This window comes from Danio rerio, chromosome 23, assembly GCF_049306965.1.
Source record: "Danio rerio strain Tuebingen ecotype United States chromosome 23, GRCz12tu, whole genome shotgun sequence".
Classification (NCBI taxonomy): domain Eukaryota; kingdom Metazoa; phylum Chordata; class Actinopteri; order Cypriniformes; family Danionidae; genus Danio; species Danio rerio.
Genome location: NC_133198.1, coordinates 34790221 through 34804000, shown reverse-complemented (window position 1 = coordinate 34804000; position 13780 = coordinate 34790221).

The window sequence follows — 13780 nt, the reverse complement described above, 5'->3', positions numbered from 1 at the left end:
TTTTTAGTAAATTGCTTCAACGCTTAAACTTTTACTAGTTTAAAAATAATTAGTATTTCAAATGGTTTATTTATTTCTTGACATTTCAGAAATTGTAAAACTACTTTTTTATAGGAACACAAAATGAGAATTTATTATTAATATTACATTTTTAAAGGTTGAAGAATGAAAATGAAAGCAAAAGTAAATCAATTTATTAAGTGTAATTAATTACACTTTTAAGTTGATTCAACTTGTATTATACATTAAGCAGACAAAAAAAAGTTGAATCTCATATAACTTACAAAATTAAGATGAAACATGGTTAACTAATTTATCAAGTGCAAATATCATCAATATATATAAATTTGGTATGACTTTTTACACTATGCAGCATCTGTACTGTGCAATTTCGTGAGAGAAATCTCTACCATAAGCTTGATCTTTTTAGTAAATTGCTTTAACAATGAAACATTTACTACTTTTTGTATTTTTGATATATTACTAAAGCCGAAAATGCATTTCTATCTATATATGCAGGAGAATAAATGTTTTAAAAAAGATATTTTAGATTTAAATGTTTAAGACACGCGTTCCTTCAACTATTTTATTTTGCAAAGTTTTAAGATTATTCAGGAATTCCTCATTGATTTGTTGACATGCTCACTTTATATCCAATAAAGCAGGAGAAAAAAACATTTCTTATCTCTCTGACCTTCTGTGCTTCTTCTTTTTTTTCAATCCTATCCTTTTCTCTCTCTCTCTCTGCTTGTGTGTGTCTGTGGTTTTTTGTCACTGTTATCTTTGCTTAGGTCTGTCTGAAACCCAAGTGCTTCTGATGACACATTACTCATGCTCTGCTCTGATAATGCCACCCCCCTCCACTCTCTCTCTCTTTCTCTGTGTGCGTGCTTATGTGCGTCTATGTGTGAAGGGGAACCCAGAGTAGAGGCTTCCCAGTTTTAATAGCAGTGTGGTTTGGTGGATGTGAGAACGTATTTACCACCTTTGTCTTGCAAGTGTTGGCGTCTGTGTGATCTGCTTCAAATTCTGCCTTTTATTTTGTGGAAATTTGAACAGCTGCTACTCATGTACATACATATTCAGTTGAATGAAATGAAATGATTATATTATTCTGTATATTTTTCTAAGTGAGATGTAAAAGTGTGTGTTTATGTACACTATATTTATATGTATCAAACCAAAAATTCAGATAACAATAACTCTATTTTCACAATTATAAATAATTTGAGCCTAACTGACAGCCTGTAGTCTCCTGTGTAATGTCTCTCTCTTACTCAATAACTGAGAACTAAAATTGAAAAAAGACCTTGGCAAAATATTTCTGATATATTTTTAAGTCCAGCGTTTTGATTGATTTGAAACATTTTATAAGGAAGTGAGTGATCTGGTTACATACTATCAAGATAATCACACTTTTAGCTAGTTGTGCTCACATTGCTTCATTGACTTAAATGGATTAAGTTCACAAAACTCATTAGGATTTGTTTTGATCTTAAATGGTTTGTTGCAATCAGTTTCCTCAAATGGTTTGAGTTACCTTAACTTTTTGAGTTTATAGTGTATATAATAGGGCTGCATGATATTGGAAAAATCTGATATTGCGATATTTAATTTTTTGCGATTAAATATTGTGATATGAATACCGTTTACAAGTTGGTTTAAATAGATCTATTTGACCATTTTCTTGGGAGTTAAACAGTATTCAGTTACAGAAATTGAACAACCAGTGCCAAAAATCCTTTTCTTCCTTTCCTTTGTCTTGTTTCTTGTCCAAATATCTAAAAGTTCTTCAATCAAGAAGACATACTATTTTACTTTCAACTTCAGAAACTTTTCCTTAAAACAAGCAAAAATATCTGCCATTTGCAAAATAATCTTGTTTTTGATTTGAACTGTTGATATTTGGACTAGATGAAAAAAAAGAAAATCTACAGTAATTAAATAAAATTCTGTGGCTCCTGGTCACCCATAATCCAGACTCAACATTGCATATCTTGCGATGTGACTATTGCGAATAGACACATTGCAATATCGATGCTGAAACAATATATTGTGCTGCCCTAGTACATACATTTGAAGTCAGAATAATTAGCCCCCCTTTGATTTATATATATATATATATATATATATATATATATATATATATATATATATATATATATATATACATATATATATATATATATATATATATATATATATATATATATATATATATATATATATATATATATATATATATATATATATATATATATATATATATATATATATCCCAAATTATGTTTAGCAGAGCAAGGAAATTTTCACAGTATGTCTGATAATATTTTTTCTTCTGGAGAAAGTCTTATTTGTTTTATATCGGCTAGAATAAAAGCAGTTTTTAATATTTTAAAAAACATTTTAAGGTCAAAATTATTAGCCCCTTTAAGCTATATATTTTTGATAGTCTACAGAACAAAGCACTTTTATAAAATAGTTTGGCTAGTTAGCCTAATTAACCTAGTTAAGCCTTTAAGTGTCACTTTAAGCTGTACAGAAGTGTCCTGAAAAATATCTAGTAAAATATTATTTACTGTCATAATGGCAAAGATAAAATAAACCAGTTATTAGAGATGAGTTATTAAAACTATTATGTTTAGAAATTTGTTGAAGAAAAAATCTCTCCAGTAAACAGTAATTGGGGAAAAGAATATACAGGGGGTTAATAATTCAGGGGGGCTTATAATTCTGACTTCAACTGTATATATGAGATATGTTGTGCTATTTTATGTTAATATTTATTTTTATTTTTCTGATAATATATATTTAACGTAATTATATTTACAACATAACCCTTGAATCTTGAATCGTGTTAAACATGTTTATTAAAAAAAATCTTTTTCAAACTCTCTGCCTCTTTTTTTTAAGTGAATCACATTTATTAAAGCACAATCTTCAATTGTGATGTTGTATTTTTGCAGTTTCTCACTCTCTCTCTCTTCTGTTTTGCATTTATTTTAAACATCATCAGCATTATTTTTTTAACACTTTCCCTCATATCATCGTCTGCTGCTCTTTTTCACACATTTATGCACCGTAATGCACTAACCATCAGCCTCCACAATACTGATCCAGTCTAGTCAAAAAACACCAAACCAAAACTCAGTGCCCAACCTGTTTTGAAAGGATATTTTAGTGAAATAAATGATGTATTGTTTAAGGTGTGTGTGTATGTGTGTGTATTTAACTATAGAGGAAGTGACTTGTTGAGTTGTTTTCATTTCGTACTTACATAAGCCACTAACACATACACTACTTCTGCTTTTTTTCTTTTCTTTTGTGTATTATGTGCTCATGTTTGTGTATGTGCATGCAACACTTGGCCATTCCTTATTTAAGTGTATGTAACACAATGTTCACAGTTCAAAATGCAACCAAAATACACTCATATTCCTAATGTACTTAGCAGCACTTTATTTTGAGTCTGTAGTGAGCAGTGTAAAAAAAAAACAATTAAAAGATAATTATATATATATATATATATATATATATATATATATATATATATATATATATATATATATATATATATATATATATATATATATATATATATATATATATATATAATTTATTTTTTTTATTTTATGTTATTTTTTTCTGCATTAGGGAAATTTTCACAGTAATTCCTACAATATTTTTTCTTCTGTAGAAAGTCTTATTTGTTTTATTTCGGCAAGAATAAAACCTAATTAAAAATTTAAATTCAATTTTTTAACCATGTTTAAGGTCAAAATTATCAAGCAATATTTTTTTAGTTGGCTACAAAACAAACCACTATTATACAACGACTTGCCTAATTACCCTAACTTGCATAATTATCCTATTTATACTAGTTAAGGCTTTAAATAGCACCTTAAACTGAATACCAATATCTTGAAAAATACAGTATATACTTAAATATTATGTATCGTCTTCAGGGCAAAAATAAAAGAAATCAGTTATTAGAAGGTTTTTACTAAAACTATTATGTTTAGAAGTTTGCTTAATAAAATCTCTCAGTTAAACAGAAATTGGGGAAAAATGTAAAAGTATTAAAATTTTACATGAGGGCTAATAATTGAGCTGTATATACAGTGCATACACAACCTGGAAAGCCCCTTATGAAGGCTACTGTGTCCAATATAATGCACATTCCCTGATAGCATGTGTGTGAATGTGTGTGTATGAGTTGTCTGTTTGTTTTGTGTGTGAGTAAAGAGGCAGTGCAATCATTTAATGTGCCACTATAAAGTGTGTGATGCTTGAGCAGGTGTTGTGGAATTCCCTGACTGCATTGCACTACACACACACACACACACACACACACACACACACACAAATTGGTTTTTGGGACTTTTGAGGACTCTTTGTAGCCGTAATGTATTTTATACTGTAAAGACTGTTTATTACATTGCCTTACCCCACCCCTTCCCTTTAACCTAACCCTCACAGCAAACCTGTGGCAAATTTAGAAGTTCAAAAGACCCCGTTAAGTATGGTTTTAAGCAATGACACAAGGCATATACGTATTGTAATCTCTTGGTCATAACTATGTCATTATACAAGTTTGTATTATCACAAACCACGTAAACAAGCAAACAAACATGCACACACACATACACACATATACATACAGCACATACATACACTTAAAAAAATACCCATAAACAAACGCTTATTTTCTGGCAGCAGAGGGGCCAGAAAAATACCTGCAAAAAACTGTCAGAATAAAAAATGTAGATAATCTGTAAAAAAAAAAAAAAAAAAAAAAAAAAAAAAAAAAAAAAAAAAAAAACAACAACAGCAATTTCTTGCTTTAAAATTACTTATTAAGTATTACAGGTATTACTGTCATTTTACAGATTATAACTGTAATCATACAGGTAATTACAGCCATTTTACTTTTACATTACATTTTACTGTAATTTTATTTATGTAATTATGCAGGTTATTACTGTAATAATACAGATTAATTAATGTGATTATAGTTATTATACTTTAATTGTGCAGGTTATTATTATACAGATTAATTAATGTGATTATAGTGATTATTACTGTATGCATGTTATTACTGTAATTATGCAGATTACTTTATGTGATTGTAGTGATTATTATTGTAATCAAGAAGGTTATTACTGTAATTGTACAGATTAATTAATGTGATTAGTGATTATTACTGTATGCAGGTTATTACCGTAATTATACAGATTAATTAATGGTATTATAGTGGTTATTACTGTAATTGTACAGGTTGTTACTGTATTTATACAGTTTAGTTATTGTGATTATAGTGATTATTACTGTATGCAGGTTATTACTGTAATTTTACAGATTAGTTCATGTGATTATAGTGATTATTACTGTAATTGTACAGGTTGTTACTGTATTTATACAGATTAGTTATTGTGAATATAGTGATTATTACTGTATGCAGGTTATTACTGTAATTTTACAGATTAGTTAATGTGATTATAGTGATTATTACTGTAATTGTGCTGGTTGTTACTGTATTTATACAGATTTATTATAGTGATTATTACTGTATGCAGGTTATTACTGTAATTTTACAGATTAGTTAATGTGATTATAGTGATTATTACTGTGTGCAGGTTATTACTGTATTATACAGATTAGTTATTGTGATTATAGTGGTTATTACTGTATGCAGGTTATTACTGTAATTTTACAGATTAGTTAATGTGATTATAGTGACTATTGCTGTAATTATATAGGTTATTACTGGAACCTCTACAGAATAATTAATGTGATTATAAAGATTATTACTGTAATTATACAGATTAATTATTGTAATTATACAGATTAATTCATGTATTTACGCATGGAATCTCAAAATATTCTACTTTTAACGTATCTTTAAAACGGAAGAAAAATATTTTAAAGAATGATAATAACAATAAAATATAATGTAGTTTAACAAGCATTTTTTAGGATATTTAGATTGTACAACTGTTAGATATCTACTTTTTTCCCCCTTCATTTAACAAAAAAAAAACAAGGCAAGTGTCACGTGACGATGGCTGGACAACAAAGTTGAGGATCAAATAGCAGTTTATTAAGAGAATTATCTCACAATCAAAGGTTGAAACAGGAACAAACAGGTGCATACAGATAATCCCAAGTGTAAAGCTGGCGAACAAAGTAACAAAGCAAAGGGGCAAACATCGCAAAGTAAGGAAAAACAAAAACAAAAAGGTAATGCTCACTAAACAGTTTAACAAGACCTGCAGAGTTTTGTAGTCAGTGTGAATCAGACAAAGGTGTGTGCGAGGTACAGGCTTGGAGTTGTAGTACGTAACGTAGTGTGTGTGCAGTACTACGAGCTAAAATACTGTAAATAACTAAAAATTTAATGTTAGAAATTTTTAATACAGACAATTACATATAAATGAACATTTATTTTTTATAGTGTACATACAAACATTTATGGAATTCTAAGTTTGGCTCAAGATTTGGATTTACAATTTTGTTTTTGAGTTAAAATAAACTTTTGTCCTCTTTTGCAAACTCTTGATGACATTTACCTCTCAAATTTCAATAAAAATGTATTTTAGAGCAGAAAATTAATCAAAATAAATCAAAATAACAAAATGATGTCTTGTTTCTAGACATTGATGTCCATTTTTAGACGACACAATACCTGTGTTTTAAATTAAGAGATTAATATTTGGTGGAATAACCTTGATTTTCAAACAGACAAGTGAGATATTTGTTTTTTGTCTTTTTTTGTGCCAAAAAAGCTCTATATGACAATATTTGTATGAGATATCTGGAAAAAAATGTTTCTTTAGAAACATCTAAAGAAAAAATCTTTAGAGAACAAACAAAGTTATATATATTTTCTGTCACACTTTATTTTGATGCTCTGTTTGTTGAATTTAGGTTACATTACACCTACATGCCAACTAATTCTCATTAGATTATAAGTAGACTGTTAGGTTGGGGTTAGGGTTAGTGTAAGTTGACATGTACTTGAAAAGTTTCTTATAATCAGTTAAATGTCTGTTGAAGGAGCAATATCAATATATTAAGCAGACAGTCTGCTAATACTCAAATGGACCCTCAAAATACATATATAACTGCCATATATATTTTTTATAACAATATATTTTCGGAGTTTTTCAACTTTATTATATAAGACAGTGGAGTTGAGACAGGAATACATGGGGAGCAGAGCGAGGGGGAAGAAGGATTGGCAAAGGACTTCGAGCCGGGAATCGAGCTTATGTTGCCGCAAGCACTATAGGCTATTGGAACCAACAAAAAAATTAATAAATTTAAAAAAATAATTTTTTTTTTACTTAAACACACTACACACAGAATCTACACAGACCTGCTTACTATATAGACTACTTTGAGGCATATAAACAAAAACAATGGTCTCAATGTTTTTCCTGTTTTACATTTTTAATTTCTATAGCTTCTGAGAATCCAAAAAAAGCCACAAATTGATAAATAATGTTATGATAGCTGTTTTAACATTACGTTATGATTGAATTGCCTCTTGTTATAGTTAACAAGCAGGAAATGTTCATAGGCCAATGACATCACCACATTGAAATGGTCTTCAAATAACATTTTAATGCAAATGTGCAAGAAGTGATTTCTATTTCAATGACCAAACCTTTTGAATTTTAAAATGCTTTTTTAAATAAACTCCCATTCATGCATTCAACTGACAAATAATCACATGATGTTGATGAAAGACTAGATATATATATTTTTTAATGAACAACATTCTTTAAGTCACATTCATGACAACCGGTGTCCTGACATAGCATCCTACCCATCAGATTACGCTACCAACACTGTATTTGAATAGTTCTGAGGTCAGGTTAAGAGATTAGGTAGATTAGGGTAATAATACAGCTTCATATCACACTACTCCATATGAAAATTTACACAAGTAGCAAAATCTGATGGGTAGCATATTGCATCATCAAAATGTGCTACCTACTTTTTGAATGGGAGGTAGGACAATCTGAACACAGGCATCAAAATACATGCTGCAATGTCACTCACACCACAAACAAACAGATCTCAGTAAAAACAACAACATTAATCTTCATTTTAAACACAAGAAGAAACTGGAAAGACTTGTGACCAACCCGTCTTTCACAGACTTTCAAGACTTTTGCTTTCATTTCACAGAAACATTGAACCAGTTGCATCACTTTAAATATGAATTGCAAAACACAAAGTGTGAATCCGAGCAACATGTTTATAGAGATTTCAAAGCTGCTGATGTCCGATGCCCCAAATTATGTGTGTGTGTGTGTTGCTTCATTTGCTGTCAGGATCATTTAGAGGGTAACAAAAGTGCGGCCAGCAGCCTGGTGTTGTGGGTTCAGGACAGGGGGTCTGCATGCGTGTGTGTGGCGGCAGTGTGTATCGGGATGAATAATGAGCTCCATTTAGTCTTTTCATTCTGCTCTATTTCACCAGGTGAATGGAGCACAACACACACACACACACACACACACAAACTGACTTGCGCGGGAAGCAAGAGGCTGCTTTTTACTTTTTAGCAACAAAACTGGCCCATGGATACGTGTGTGCGTTCATGAATAACTTTCGCCTTATTATGCCTTATGTGGCTGAATAGCTTGTCTTTTATGTGAGCAATGGGGTATATGCACACAGACTTTTAATTTTTAGTCAGCCAATCCAAGAAGCACTACATTAAATTTCATTTTCCCCTGCCATGTCTTTTAAATATGAACAGCTATTTTACTACAGTATTTTCAATGAAGTTTCTGCGCTAGCCTGCTGCTACTGATGGCACTTGTGTTTACACAATCTTTCATCTTGTTTTAAGCTTAAGCAACTAAATGAATGCCAAAGTCCATTTAACTGATTGTATTTTAATAACATTCTCAGAAATAAAGGTACATACGCTTTCAATATGTCCATATTTGCACTTTAAAGGTACAAAGTATACCCTACAAGTACAAAAATGCTCCCTTAAGGTATTAGTGTAAACCTGTAAAATACAAAAATGTGCCTTTAAAAGAGGTACCACCTCTGTCACAGCTTTTTTACCTTTATTTCGGAGTGTTTACAATATCAATGCTGTAAAAGGAACGTTATGAAATTAGAAATAGTCACAGTAACCTTTCACCGGAAGTTTATAATTGGCTGAAAAACACTAGCTGTGCATAGAGCCCATTATAGACACTTTTCCTATAAGGAAGTGTTTGTTTTAAGGAAACATCATTATTGTCAGCAGGACCAGCAGTCGTCAAACAAGCCCCTCAAGGCTTTCGGCTTCAACAGGAGTTGTAGATCTAGTTTTGCCCCCAGTGTAAAAGTGTGTGTGCATGTGGGTGAACATTAGTGCTGCACCATACTGAGAAAATACATTACAATATAAGACGTTGAGTATTGTAATAATAATATTTATTGTGATCAATTAGTATATCTTGTGTTTGAATTACTGATTTATATAATGATCATACGCTCAAAAATGACATTTACTCTGTTGTCCTGACTATTGGAAAAAAAAAGATCCTGAAAACATGGCTGGATCCATCTACTCCAGTTGATCTTTCTTGGAAACTCTACCTGCAGGGCATTATTATTATAGCTTGGAGAACACCACAGACAAAATAAATGGCGCCAGGAAGAAAACTGTACACTGTAAAACCCAAAAAGTTAACTCAAATCATTTGAGGAAACGATTGAAACAAACCATTTAAGTTCAAAAACTAATCCTAATGAGTACTGTGAACTTAATTCATTTGAGTAAATGAAGCAATTTGAGCACAGTAAAACCCAATGAATGAAGAGAGCTCAAAGCAACTGAGTACTATAAAACCTAGTAAGTTAAGGCAGCTCAAACCGTTTGAGGAAACCGAGTGCTACAAACCATTTGAGTTAAAAAACTAATCTATATGAGTACCATGAACTTACTCCATTTAAGTTGAAGTAATGAGGCATTTAGTTACTCATTAGCCTCAACTCTGAGTTCTTTTCAAATAAGTAGAATTAACTTTCAATGACTTTTGCAGTAATTACACTCGATTTAATTTGATAAAGTTAACTGTTGGGTTTTACAGTGTACAATTCTGGTCAAATATGAGAGAAAGACTGTATCAGATATGCTTCAGTCCTTATTGTGCACCTATTTTTGCACTATTGCTGTTTTTAGTATATTTGACCTTTTTGCTGTGTGGATCTCTGGGTTTGTTGTGTATAGTCCAAATCTGAAATATTTAATAAAAAATGTTGTTTGCTGTTTGTTCAAAGTACTTATGTAAAATGAGCTGAAACAACACAATTCTTAAGGCTTCTTGCTTAAAAAGGTGTCAATACATATACATTTAATCAACTAATATATGCTTTTCTCAAAAGCGTTATACCAATCAGGATAAAAGAACTGCAAATCAACAGAAAAGCTTATATATACGCTAAGTTGCTACTTATTCATTCATTCATTTTCCTTTGGCTTAGTCTCTTTATTCATCAGGGGTCGCCACAGCGAAATGAACTGCCAACTTAACCAGCATATGTTTTACACAGTACATGCCCTTACAGCTGCAGCCCAGTACTGGGAACCATCCATACACACTCATTCACACACATACACTGCGGTCAATTTAGTTTATTAATTTAACCTATACTGCATACACTGTCTTTAAGGAACCCGGAGGAAATCCATATGAACACGGGGAGGACGTGCAAACTTCACACAGAAATCCCAACTGATTCAGCCGGGACTCCAACCAGCGACCTTCTTGCTGTGAGGCCACTGTGCTACCCACTGTGTTGCCCCTTATTCAAACTGCTTATTTAAAATGAGTTGAAATAATACAATTCTAATGGTTTTTATGTTCAATCCACTTACATTCATGAAAAACAGTAAAGTTAACTTAATCGATTTGTGTTCGGACAACATGAAGGAATTGTGTGGAACCCAAAATTTTTTACAGTGTAGATGCCATGACAAGTCTAATTTAGTTCAGCAGTTTTTCTTTAATTAAGGTCTTGTAATTGAGTGTTTGTAGGAAAGTGTCTGGTACATGAAGAGGAAAACAATGTTTCTTGTACAGGTTTCTCCAGCTCACCTGCATGAAGCACAGTGTCCCATCAAGTGTCCCATCTTTGTCAGATTTGGATAAACAACATATGGGTGCAAATGATGTTAAAAAAATGTTAATTATCTCTGCACTATGGATTTTGCATAAATGATCACATTTTTGTTACAATAGAGTTTCATTAGTTAACATCACCATAAAATCAAAATTCACTTTTCTTTTTATATGTATATAAAAATAATTTCTTGTTCTAAAGAATGTTTCTTCATTATTTTGTAAAAAATTGTTTGTCCTAATAAACTTTAATCAAATACCATAACCACCAAACACCCCCCTGTCGTCACGTTCTTGTCATTTCTTTAGGGTGGGTATATCAGTGGGTGTCTGGTTTCTCCTCTGAATTCAACCAAACATTACTGTTACTTTATTTTGTTACCAACACCTGTCACTCAACAATCCAAATGTGTCACAAAGAACAAAATCCAGCATGGCTGTACTATTTTTCTTATTTTAGGATCAATTTAAGTAGATGTACGTCACGATAGCGGGAAAAAACAACAATAACTTCCGCACCATGGTGGATTTAATGTATTTACTAATACTGTATAGAATATAGGCAGCGCAGTGGTGCAGCGATGTTGCCTCACAGCAAGAAGGTCGCTGGTACGAGCCTCAGCATTTTGAGCCTCAACATTTTGACAAACAAACAAATAAAAAGTTTAATGTGCCGTTGTTGAAAATCTGTTTATCATGTAATAATGAAATTAGAGGAACTCTAAAAATGTTTTATATATATATATATATATATATATATATATATATATATATATATATATATATATATATATATATATATATATATATATATTTCAATTGTGTAAATAAAAGATTCTCATAGATTATATATACGTTTTTTGTCAAATTTACTTGTAATGTCTCGATAAAAAAGGATATATAAACGTACCTTAATTGTGTCATTCTTTTATTGTATTGATGCTTACAAAGCCCTTTTCACCTTTCATCTGTTTAACACACAATAAAATCTGGCATCAGCTTTTGGTTATTTAATTAGCTTTTAAACACATCTGAGGGACACAATGGCACCACTTTTGTGTAACCTGAATAATTTATGCCATCAACTGTTGTCGTCTCAAATTACAGTACTGCACATGAACGCATTATAAGCCTCCAAATTGCAAAATAATAATAGCCCCAGCTGTTTGTTTCCATATGAAAAAACACAATAGTTAAGAAAATCCTAGTTGATATGCATTGTCAGAAATAAAGGTACGAAAATTGTTACTGGGGCGGTAACATTTCAAAACATACACTTTTATACCTTACAGGTGCATATTTTTATCTTAAAAGTTCAATTCTGAACTTTTAGGGTTCACTTTTGTTCCTTTTATGATACTATGATGTACACATTTGTACTTTTTATACTCATATGTCTCTTTGAGGTACAAAAGCGCACATATTAATTAAAAAATTGTACCTCTTGAAAAGGTACTGCCCCAGTGACAGGTTTTGCATTTCTGAGAGTGTGACACAACAACTAACAAATGTTTATTTTTTAAATGTTTATATAGCACATTTTTTACAACACAACGTCACATCACGTTCATAACAATTAAAACATAAGGCAAATCCCTCAACATTAAAAAGGCTCAAATGCTAAAGAACAAAGATGCCGTTTCAGAAGCTTTTTAAAAACAGATAGAGTTGGAGCGTGTCTAATGTGGGGTGGAAGCTTGTTCCAGAGTTTTGGGGCGACAACAGCAAAAGCTTGGTCCCCACTTTGTTAACACTGGGACTTTGGTACAGAAAGAACAAACTGATCAGATGACCTTAGTGACCTATCAGGATTATATACATGTAGAAGGTCTGATAAGTAAGGTGGTGCCAGGTCATTTAAGGATTTAAAAACAAAAATGTATAATTTAAAATCAATTTGTGACTTAACAGGCTAGAGAGGAAAGACCTGTGACATGTGCTATACTTGCGAGTCCCTGTCAGAAGTCTTGCAGCCACATTTTAGACTAATTACAATCTATTCAGGGCATTTTGACTAATACCCACATACAACGAGTTACAATAATCAAGTCTTCCCAAAATAAAAGCTTGAATCACCTTCTCAAGGTCATTAAACGAAAGAAATTACTTCACTTTTGCCACAAGTTGTAAACGGAAAAAAATTAATTGAACAACTTACTTGTCCGTTAAATTTCAGATCACTATCAACAGAAATGACCCAATACTGTAGTTTTCTAAACTCAAAAAAAATTAATTAATTAATTAATAAAAAATAAATAAATAAATAAATAAATGTGTTGCTTGTTCACACTACTTGTTAAAAATGGGCTGAAACAACAAAATTCTTGAGATTTTGTTGGGACAACTTAGTTTGTTTAAGTTCAATCCACTTAAATTTGTTAAATCAAATTTAGCTTAATCAATTTGTGTTGGGACATTATGAATACACAATACATCACACTATTAATGTAGTAAAAATTAAAGTATACAACAATATGCATTACAGTTCATCATTTCATTACTACAGAATTCATTAACAAAGAGTAGTAAACACTGTAATATAAGCAATAATACACTTTGGTACACTGAAAAAAAAATGATTAATTGAATTTACTAAAATAATAAAGGTAAGTGGTTGCAATCTATTTATATGAATTTAAACAAAC